This window comes from Drosophila arizonae, chromosome 2 (assembly GCF_054131065.1).
Source record: "Drosophila arizonae isolate 15081-1271.41 chromosome 2, UAZ_ARI_1.0, whole genome shotgun sequence".
Lineage (NCBI taxonomy): Eukaryota > Metazoa > Arthropoda > Insecta > Diptera > Drosophilidae > Drosophila > Drosophila arizonae.
Genome location: NC_142922.1, coordinates 15665880 through 15677418, shown reverse-complemented (window position 1 = coordinate 15677418; position 11539 = coordinate 15665880).

The window sequence follows — 11539 nt, the reverse complement described above, 5'->3', positions numbered from 1 at the left end:
AATTATGATTTAGTTCAACTTATTTGCTTCTTCAAATAGTCTTCAGCGAATGCTCTACTTCCCTTTTAAATATGTTTAGATTTATTCATATTAATTTAGAATTTCATATTTTCTTCTTATATTTATATTCTCTTCCTATATACAATATTTTAGTTTATTAGCTATCCCTTCCAATCCGAAGCAAGCTTATTGGAAACACAATTCTAATTGCGGCTTGTCCAATCGTATAGTTTTATATATTTAATATAAGAAACAACTTTAGTATAATTCTATTGTAGTCGCACAGTCTATGTACATTTGAGTGCTCATATATGCCGTAAGTATGCTTCTTCATTTAAAAGTTTTGCTCTCCTCTTCACGTTGACAAACAGTTATTCTACACGCCCCCTTCAGCAGGACCCCAGCCAAAAGCCAAAGGGTCTAAAAAGCTTCGTTGTGTCTGGTGGTCCGCTGGGGACACTGTTTGGGGCAGCTTTTGTTGACTGTCAAGTCGGAGTGGCCAAATATGGTTGTTAGATTGCTAGACAGAAGGAGTTACCGGCCAAGCACCAGCAGCAGCAGCAGCAGCAGTTCCCACCTCCTACGTCAACTCCGGCTGATGCATTGAGGCATTTGCATATTTTTGCTCGCCAAGTTGTGTTTTTGTTTCGTGTCTTGTCTTCTCTGGGGAACTGTGTCTTTTTGCACTGCAGCAGAAGTTGAAGCTGCAGTTGGAGCCGGAGCAGGAGCATTAGCAGGAGCAGGAGGTGGAGGTGGAACGGACAGCCAGCCTTTTGCTAGTTTGCACAAAATCAAAATCAAAGCCAAAGTTCGTTTATTGCCAACGTCGCCGAATGTGCTTGCCACTCGTCAAATGCTCCTCAACGGGCTGCCCCGTGAGACAACTTAGTCAGTTGTTGCCACTGCCAGTGCCACTACCACTGCCACAACTCCTGCCACAACTGCTGCCAGTGGGACGCATTGTCTCTGCTCCGTTTGCACGCAAATATGAAAATCACAACATGCTCGCATCGGCTTGTGTTTAGCCTTTGGCCAGATGAGGCAGCCAAATTCCCATGCCGTAAACTCGATCGATGCGCCACTTGAGGGAATATTTATGCAAAAGTCTGGCTCCCCCTCGGCATTACGCCCAAAAACTCGTTAGAGCCGCGTTGCATTCATTGTGCCGCTCGCACAGATCCATAAAACATGAGCTGATTTCATTTTGATGGAAATCGGCTTTAAACACATTACTCATCAGCTGTGACAATTTCTACTAGAAAAAGAACGAGATAGCTGATAGCTGACATATAAATCAATCTATATTCACATAAGCTCAACTTGACACACACTTTAGGCAAGCTCCTTAAGCATCCTCTGATCGCCGGAGCTGCCTGCCAACCGCATTTTATTTGCCATCGCCTGCTCTGACAATAACTTCATTAGCAGGAAGCCGACAAACACTCGTCTTGACCACTTGAGGCTGGCCAAGCGAGTCGTCTGCTGGGGAAGCCCAATGCTAACTTTTAATGGGTGCATATATATGCACGGGTGTATGTGTGTGTATGTGTGTGTGGGAGTGTGTGGGTGGGCAGCAGTAAAAATAAGCAACTATGTCAAAGAGGGCCCCAAAGTGCAGCGTGTTTGCCTAATTGGCATCTGTAAAAGGTTCCTCTAAAGTGCATTTTTCGATGGGGCACTCAGTTAGTTGGCTCTTCCCTTTTTTTGCAGTGTAACCTCAAGACTGTGTGGCAAGTTAGTCAAGTGTTCGGCGCATATTTGTAGAGTCAGCCTTAGCATTTATTGACATCTCATGGGCGTGGCTGCTGGCAGAATTTACTACAAATTGGCAGCCTGGCAGCAGGAAGCAAGAAGCAAGCAGCAGGCAGCAAGCAGCATGCAGCTGCCACTTGCCACTTGCCACTTGCCACTTGCTCAGTTGCTTGGCAACTCTATGCAACTTTCATTAGTTTTGAGTGGGTGATTCTTTTGTATGCGCCCACCCTGCCCCATCTCCTACACCTGCCTCGCCTGCCCCGCTTGCCCCGCCTGTTGGCCTGCCAGCCTGTTAGCTCAGAGTTCAAGCGAACAAAACGCCCAGAGGCATTGTTTCAAGTTACCAAAATTTAATTAGACAAATTCTTAATTGATATCATATGGCCAACGCCCAATTCTCGGGCTGCTCCCGGCATCTGCTGCTCGCCCAAATGCAGCAAAACTTGCACGTTCACAACTTGCCACAAGGCACGACGCCAATTATTTGCGTCTACCCAATGAAATGTTAGATCGCCAACTTCTTTACAAACTTAACAAGCTGCCTCCCCTTAGTTCGAATGGGGGCCAGAAGTAGAAGTAATAGCTCACAATTATTATGCGAGTTAGGTCCAAGGATTAGCATTAAAAGCCTTAAGAGTAGCTAAAACTAAAATCATTTAAATCATTACATTTAAGAGACTTAGCTAAGCCATGCATTAAGTCGTATTTAATCAAAGGATTAAATAAAAACCGGGACTAACCCGAACTGGAGGATTATGATAAATATATACATTAAAACTTAATTGAAATTTTAAAAGTTTAATTTATATATTAAAAATTCTAAAAGCTTAATTTAATTTTAATTTAAATTTAAATGCGAAAACAAATATAATATATTCTAATATAAAATTTAAAAAGGAATACATTTTAATTAACTATAAAAATCCTATTAAAATTTTTTTAAATTTCAATTGAATTAGTTGAAAATATTTTATTTTATTTATAAAAAAAAAAAATAAATAAATACAACAATTATATTTTATATAAATTATCCTAATGATTTTGACCACTTAGTTAGAGCTTAGAAGTCTCATCGCTTGGCTTGGCGTCTAAAATCAAATCGTATTTTAGTCTTAAATAAACAAGCGCATAATTAAAGCAGCTCACGGCCTTCGGCAATGTGGGACAAGAGATAAACGAGAACGCAACCCCGTTTAGCCCCATCGAACTCTTTGTTTGACTGTCTGTATATTTGTATATTTATATATGTATATCTCTCTCATTTTTTTAAGTGTAGCGCAGATTTCAGCAGCAAAGCAAGGAGTTAAGCGGGTGGCAAAGGGGATTTGGCTGATTGTTTAGCAAGCGGTTGCCTGGCTATAAACCAGCTAAAAGTGTGTGTGTGTGTCTGTGTGTGTGTATGCTTTGTGTCGAGTGTTGTCAATGGCAGGCGATAAGCGGAGAGATAGAGAAAGAGGGAGAGAGAGTGAGTGGGGATGATATATACATATAATGTGCCTGCAGGTTGTAATATTAATTGTTTTTAACGTCGAGCACTTCTCGAACGAGTCAAAGGATTGTCTGCGTTTGGGGGCGTTGCACTTACCAAACGAATTAGCAGAGCACTACCAGTGTACTGAGGTGGGCGGAAAAAGGCGAGCTGATAGCAACCTGGTCAAAGCGGTATCGAATGGCTTTGACAGCAGCCGGCACACGCCCCCTTACCAAGGGGGATTCGTGGCGAACTCTCCAGCTGAAAGTATGCTTTCAATTTGCAATTAAGCGCCACGACACGGCCAGGATATGGCCAGGACATTGCTTTGATTCAATTAGCCAGCAGCAGCAGAACTGGCAATGGCAATGGCAATGCTAGCAACAGCGGCAGCAGCTGTCAAGACACGCAACTAGAGCGCAGCCTAAACCACATGATCCCCGACAAGATTCTCGTTTCATTAACGCTGCGAAATTCGATTAATTGAGCATTTGTGCGTCTTGTGCGGCTTGGGGGCAAGTGGGCGTGGCCGTGCACGCACCGCGTGGGCGACTGCCCATAGCACCAGTTGTCGCCAACAACAATTGTCGCCGCTTGACAAGCCAAACTTTGTCGTTGAGAGAAGGTCTGCCTTCACCGCATTTCTGTGCCTCTCTCACTCTCTTCGCTCCCTTTTGGTACTTCCCTCACATGTCAGCTTGTGTCAGTGACATTTCCGGCTTGCTTTTGACTTAATTTGATTAAAAGTTTTGTCGCTGGCAATTGAAATTCGTCGTTCGACGACGTCGAAGTTCCTAAGCTGAGGAGCCAAACTCGCATCCGCAGCAAAAACAAATTGAATTCAGGCCTAAACACTTGACAGCATCTACATCTATGGGCTTTAATGACTTAATTGTCTGTGCAATTAGGCGCCAAGTGACAGGCTGACTGGGCTTAAAGTAACCAAAATAATCACAAAACAATTTTAATCTGTCGGTAAACCGCTTAAATCCAAATGAATGAGCTTCATCAAGTCGATATTTTGGCATAAATGTACTTGACATAATGGAAATCATAGCTGGCGCCACCTGTTGACAAATAGCAGAAGTATGATTGGAAAAAAATAATGAGAAATGCACGGATTTTAAATAGATGGATGAGTATGAAAGTGAAGAAATTAGCGAAGTAAGAAGCAATGGGAGAAGTTTTGAAAATATCTAAAAAGGATAACATTACAGATGAGAAAGAAGTATAAATAGCGAAAAGAGAACTTGAAATGATTAAAGAGAAAGAAGAAGCAAAGACATGCAAATACATGAAAAGCTAAACGATAAGCGAGACGAGATCGGAATATAAGCTCGGAATCTTAGCAATGAATTATTTCCATATAATCTGAGAGATTCAAGTCATATCACGAGGGAATAGGGATGCAGATCATATAGTAAGTATGAAGTGTAAAAAAGTAAAAAGTAACTTAAGTCAAAACTAAAAGATATGCAGGGAGAAGCACTCAATAAGCTTGAAATCCAAAGTTAAATACAGTCATACTGCTGATCATATTGCTAAAGCAGTTAGGAATTTAATTGAAAATGTGTAAATCCCGTAGAGATAAGGGAATGGGCGACTGGAAAGCGAACTGCTGTGCATCAGGGCCAAGTCTGTTGATGAAGTCAAGTGCTTGGCAAAGTGAGCCAACGCATGTCTATGGCAGTTGACATCCAGTTCAAGCTTCATTTGCTTACATTAATTGAGCTGCTGTTTAGTTAAGACTGGGCGAGCGAGATGGTGCATGGAGAGGGGCAGATTCATTAAGCACGGACAAAGAAATCATTTGCCCAGAACACTTTCAAATCAATTCCTTTTTATGATGCCATTGAGTTTTTTAATTAATTCTGCCTTTGCCGAACTACAGTTTTTATATTGATTTATATTGCATTTAGCATTAATCTCGCAAATGCTTCAAGTGCCTTGCGGGCTGCAATACTTCAATTTGCTGATAGACGCTTTCATCAAACGATTTTTAATTTCATTTGCCACTCCACAACTTTATCTCCCTTTTCGGTAAAGCGTAATGCAACATTTTCGAACATTTGTGGCGACGACGACGACGACGACGACTTTTGTGGTCAATAATCAGAAATTCCTTTGGCTCTGCTCTGTAATCAACGACTAAAAAACGAAAGCAAAGACTGAAAAAAGAAACCAAAAAGGAGGAAGCAAAAACAAAGCCAACTATTTGCACTCCATTCAATTAAGTAATGACACAAAGCGTACCCCAAAAGCTTTGACAACATTGCTCTGCTCGACGAAATCACTTAAATTCTTGACATTTCGTATGGAGTTTGTCAGACCCAGAACCAGACCCTAACTGCTGCTGACATTTAAGCAAAGCATGCACGAAGTCTTTCACTCAGCTCCTCTGTCGAGGACTCGCAGGCACTCGAAGCTTTGTTTTGTTGCGCTCCGAAATGCCAGTTGCATGTGTGTAAATAATCAGCCAAGTCGACTTCAAATGGAGGAGTTGTGTATATGCATACACAAATATAACGTATACGCAGCGTGCCAGTACCAATGTGAATGGCACATGAATTATACGTGGCTCCATTCAGTCGGGTCTCATCTTTTGGGCTAATCAAAGCTAAACAAAGCACCCGGAAAAGCAACCAAAAATTCTCATTACAGCTCCACTCACATTTCATTTGCTCTGCCCAAACGAGGCCCAAAGGCCGTAAAAGTCAAATGTGGCACTTAAAGTGGTCCATTTGCCGTACGGAATAAAAAGAGAGCACGTCCTGGGCTCCCACAGGTGTGTTCGACCGATCCGTCCCTGTTCCAGCAGCTGCTGTGGCTCTTCAAATTAAATGAAATGCGTAAAAATGGCAACAATTTGATTTTGTCAGATTTTCGGCCAGACAACGCGCCGTACCACAATGGCCGAGCCACCCTCCCCCGGTCGGCTTCGGCTTGCCAGGAGAAACGCATGTTTCATGCAATCTTCATTCCAACTGGCAATCCGAGTCCCCGAACACGACCCACACCCTCGGCTGGGTGTGTTGCACGCGCGGCTCCCAAGTTGCTAATTTAAGTGTAATAATCCTCAAAGCCAGGGAAACGTGAGCCAATTTATATGCAGGCATTAGCAGGGCAGTCGTACGTAGAGAGCTGAGAGAGGGTGCCCCAGCCGGATCTGGATCTTGGGTGGGAAGTTTCTCATTTGAGTTGGGGTTGCCAGCTACTGCAATCACCTGCTTTGTTGTTTGCCCATTTCTCCACACGAGATGCTTCTTCCCCCTCTTCCCTCTTCCCGCTTCCCTCCTTACTTTAAAATTATGACAGGCAGCCACAACAAACAAACATCCACCCAGCCAGCCTAGAGTGGCTCGCCTTGTTAAAATAAATTTAATATTGATTCAGCTTTTGTAATGAGAAACGCGACGTCATCAAAAGTCCACTTAAAACCCGAGGCCTAGTTTAACAGTGCTTGTTTTAGATGTTTTCCAAGGGGATGCGGCACGAGGGGAGCTCATTTTAATGTATCTAGGGATGAATGTTGTCTATATGGCCGTTGTTGACCAAGCCCCATTGTCGCTGTTGTTGCATTTTGTCAGCCAAATTAAAAAGCTCTTAAATTATGCTGATGACCAGAATACATACAGCAGAATTCCAGCCAACCCCCCCCCACCCCCACCCCCCCCCACCACCCGCCACATCAGGTGTTTGGACGGGCGGGCTTTTTCATTATAAAGCCGGCCATTGAGAGCAGACAGCAAAAGCACTTAACACGTCGCCCGTTTTCATTAACTATAAACACAAACGCCGAAACGGGGCCGAGATCATATCTGAGGGGAAATCTGTTGGCAAAGCCGCAACGAGAGCTCTGAATTACTGCATATTGTGATTGTAAACTTGATGCTTAGTTTAGTGCACCATAAAGCCGCAATTAAAGCTGCAAAATTCTAAAAGCCTATTTAACTTTACAAAATGCCAAACAAAAATATGAGCTACAAGGCTCATCCAGGCCAGAGCTCGTCTCAATTTCATATTTAAAAGTTCTAGTTTTTGGAGTACTCGAGCTCTAAAGCTTTGCCTTAGCTCTCAAAATCCGACTATCTCCGCATGCCATTTGAAGCGCTTTAAGTTGCTGGCTGTTTGCTTGTTTGCCATTTAGCATAATGCCATGCCCAGTTATTTAGAGAGCAGCTCATTAGACGCCCACTGCAGTGGGGGGCAAAAGGGTTTCTGCTTAGATCCCGAGGATGCGGCGGAGTTTCGGTTTGGGCGACTTGTCGCATTCCATTTTCGGTTTTAGACACAAATAAATGTTGAGTTTTTGATACTGCCCGCTGTGTCAGCACGAAACGAGATGACAACTCCCTTTGCCCTTGGTTTTTGCTTTTTTTGGCATAGGGCCCGTTTGCTGGGCTGGCAAAACTATTAGCCAGACGTGCCTCAATTTTGATAAACCTCAACCCTCAACTCAAAATGAAAATGAAAATGAAAATGAAATGAAAGTCCTCCAAGTTGGGCTCGGGCAAAGAGAAATGCAATTAATTTGAACGCCAAAACTCATTAATATTTCGTGGAAGCAGACACTCGAAAAGTTGTCCTTAAAAACGAAAAAAAACGGAACGAAGCAGAAACCGTACGACGACCCTTTTCCAGCCCTTTGGTTCGTATATACCTCAGGTTAATAATAAAGCAGCCAGAGGCTTACGTATTATTTGCACACAAAGATGAAAACAAACTTGTTGCTCCACTTGCCACTCGCCACATGCCACAGCCTGAGTATAGTCGAGCCGACTCCAGTCGAGCCGAGTCGACTTTTCATATAAAATTTACCTTTCTCGGCGCAATGATTTATGGCCAAAGGGCAGCAACTGAGAAGGCCAGAAAGGATTTGTGGCAGGCGCAGGAAATGAAGTTCAAGGCATCGCAAGTAGTTTCGGAAGTAAAAAAAAAAAAGGATGAAAAAACATAAAAGAAAGTAACGTTTGCAAAGTGTTAAAAAATTCTCAACTCTACCTCACTCAAATTGAAAAGCGCACTTGAAGCTGTCCAGCTTTTCTTTTGCCTTCCCCGTCCACCTTTCTTCTTGTGATTTTTCTCGCTTTTTTCATTCTTTCGTGGTGGGTTCTGGTTGCCAGCCGCTAGGCAGGGCGCAAAGTTTCATTGTAGTCCTGGGATTTTGGGCGCAAACAAAATTAAGCAGTCTGCAAGTTTTTAATTAAAAAAGGACGCGAGTGTGCATTAAGCAGCTCGAGCACAAGGTGAGAAAGCCAAGCCAAGTGCGCATTAAAGCCAACGCTAATTCAAAAGCACTTTAAGGCATAACAGCCTTACCATATTTCGAATCTACTTAAGAGTGAATACATAGATTTGATACGAGTAATCGATGTGATATAGATAAAAAAATATATATTTAATAATAAAAAAATATTTTTAAAAATAAAAAATAATTAAGCAGAATAGCCAACTATTCATGCCTGACAATAAAACAAGAAATAGTTTTAAAATCCCAATCAATCAAAAGTTTACCTAGTTATTATTTGTAAGGCCTGTGAATAGAATTGAAATACCCAACAATATAAAATTGTTGGCTATAATCATTAAAAATTATATTTATTTACTGCAACAACTGCAACTGAGCCGTCAAAAGGCGCATGTGAATAAATTGCGTGGCTGTTGGCAGGAAATTTGTTTAATCTGCCAACAAATTGTGGAAGACACGCGAATGGAATCGCCACAGCCAACGTACGACCAGTTTTTTCAGTTCTTTTCGTTTTTTATTTATTTTATTTTTTATTTTTTGCGCTGAGCTGAAAGCTGATGAGATGCAAATGGATTGAGCGCGATAAGACGCCAGGTGAGAGACGAGAGGCAGACTCAAAGACTTTGACTTGGACTTCGACTTGGAGTCAGACTTAAGAGTTAAACGTGGGCTGTTCGCGAGCTGGTAACGCCAGCTTATTATTAACTGTATAATTTAGTGTGTAGGCAGGAAATTGATTTATTATCAGAGTCAGTTAATTTTTAGCTCTCCTTCTCTTTCTTCAAATCATGCTCACTCTCTATCTCTCTCTCTTTATCTGTTTACTCCACTTGAGTTAAGCGGCATAAATCTTGGCACTTTGTCTTAAAAAAAATAAATTACAAATTAAGTTGTTGGCTCCCACAGTTAACCAGCCAGGTGACAACAACTTTAACAGCAGCTTAAACAACAACTATTTCGTCTGTAGATAAGGATAAGAGTCAACAATCTTGTCCCGCTGAGCCGATGCTGTGTGGCAACCTTTCGCTTTAGCTTTGGCTTATAATTTACCGCGCCTACCTTTTAAATATCCTATGCATATAAATATTTCTTGCTTTATCTAAGCTTATCTTCGGGTTTTGCTGTTTCTCGCCCCAATTAATCTCTAAAGTAGCCGATTGTTGAGATAAAAAGAGGAAATGGCTATAAAGACAAGGCGACGCACATGCCAAGGCCATGCAAAAATTTATTGCCTGCAAAACCTTAGAATTTATCGTTTTTATTTTAAATTTTCTACTTGATTTATATTGTAATATTTCTAACATCTATAAAAATGATAGTTCAAATGAAAATGTAGATAAAAAAAAAAAATATATATATATATATATATATATATATATATATATATATATATATATATATATATATATATATATATATATATATATATATTTGTTATGCATATGTCTCATTTTTCTTGAGCTCTGAAACCCCAACAACTCTCATCTTATAGAAAACAAATTTATTTATTTATATATATTCAATTTTAAATATATCTATAAATTACGGCATGGCATATCTATATATATATATATATATATATATATATATATATATATATATATATATATATGTATACATATATATATATATTTTTTTTTTTTTAATCTATATGCATTCGATTACAGGACATATCCTAGTCCATCATTTTCACACAAAGTGATTCCATACCGAGAGCCAACTCATAAGGATTTCTTCACGCCAAACCAAATGGCTTTAGATCTCATCAATGGACATCCTTGCAGACTAATTGCTCAGCTGTTGTCCCTAACCGAAAATGTGGCGAAACCAAACAGGAAATTTGCTGTCGATTGCCCCTCGTAATGCACTGGACTACCAAAATGTCATTTTTGGCTTCCAATTCCTGGACATTGTTGGCCTAAAGAGTAGTAGATGCTGTTGTTTTGTTGTTGTTGTTCTTGTTGCTGTTGTTACTGTTGCCATTGTTACGCTGTGCAGTCAGTCATTCAGTCAATTATTGAGTGAGCTCTACCATTTGAGCTGTGACTATTTCCAATTGCATTTCGTCAAAATTTCGTCGGCTTTCAGGTTTTCGTTTTGCTTTTGGCTTTTTTTCTGATCGAAGGGACAAATTGCTATTAAATTGCCTCACAATTGCAAAATGCCATAAATCGAACAGCAGACGAGTCTCCAATAGTCCAATAGGGCTCAACCCCTCCCGCCTCTGGCTGGCCCTGGACACCCCCTACAATCCCATTTTAATGGTCTGGTTTTCCGCTTGGTTAACTCAATTTGCGTGGCTACTTTCAATTAGGTTTCCGCTCAGTTTTGTTTTGTTTTTATTTATTTATTTATTTTTTTATTTTGATTGGTCGAAAACTCAATTCACTTAAATAACAAATAGAAATTCATTAGGAGACTCTCTATGACCGAAGTAGAGTTACCATCTAGTTTTGGCTAGTACTAATATTAGTAAAAAATAAGATTATAACAATATGTCAAAAACATTTATAGATGTGAACTATTAACTATTTAATTTATGATTTAGTTATGAATTAATAATCAAATTATTTATTTGTATACTTTTATCAAGATAATAATACACATGAAATATAATAATATTTTTATATGATGTTTGTTATTTTAAAGTAATATCAGTGAATTCTATGTTAATGTTAATATTAATCCGTTCTTAACAAAACTATTTAAATTAGTCTAATACTCCCTTCATCCGTCCTCATTTTATAGAGGATATCGAAATATTATTTGTTTATTTGTCGCAAATAAAATGTACATTAACAGTTAGTTTCTAGGGTTCCGCTCTTTTCTATTATTCCCTTTTTTCCAAAGTTTTATAGACTTTTCGTTGAACTCGTAAAATAGAAACGTTATAGTTGTCATTTGATGTCTGTGCCACAAATGGGCTTTAACGACAGTTGCCCAGGGCGGGGGCGTGACAGGTGCAGTGTGGCCCGCCTTCCGGTGCAAGCAAACCGCACAATGAGCCGCTTGCTCGAGCAACCCGATACTCAGTTGGACCCACCCAGAGAGAGAGACAGAGTGAG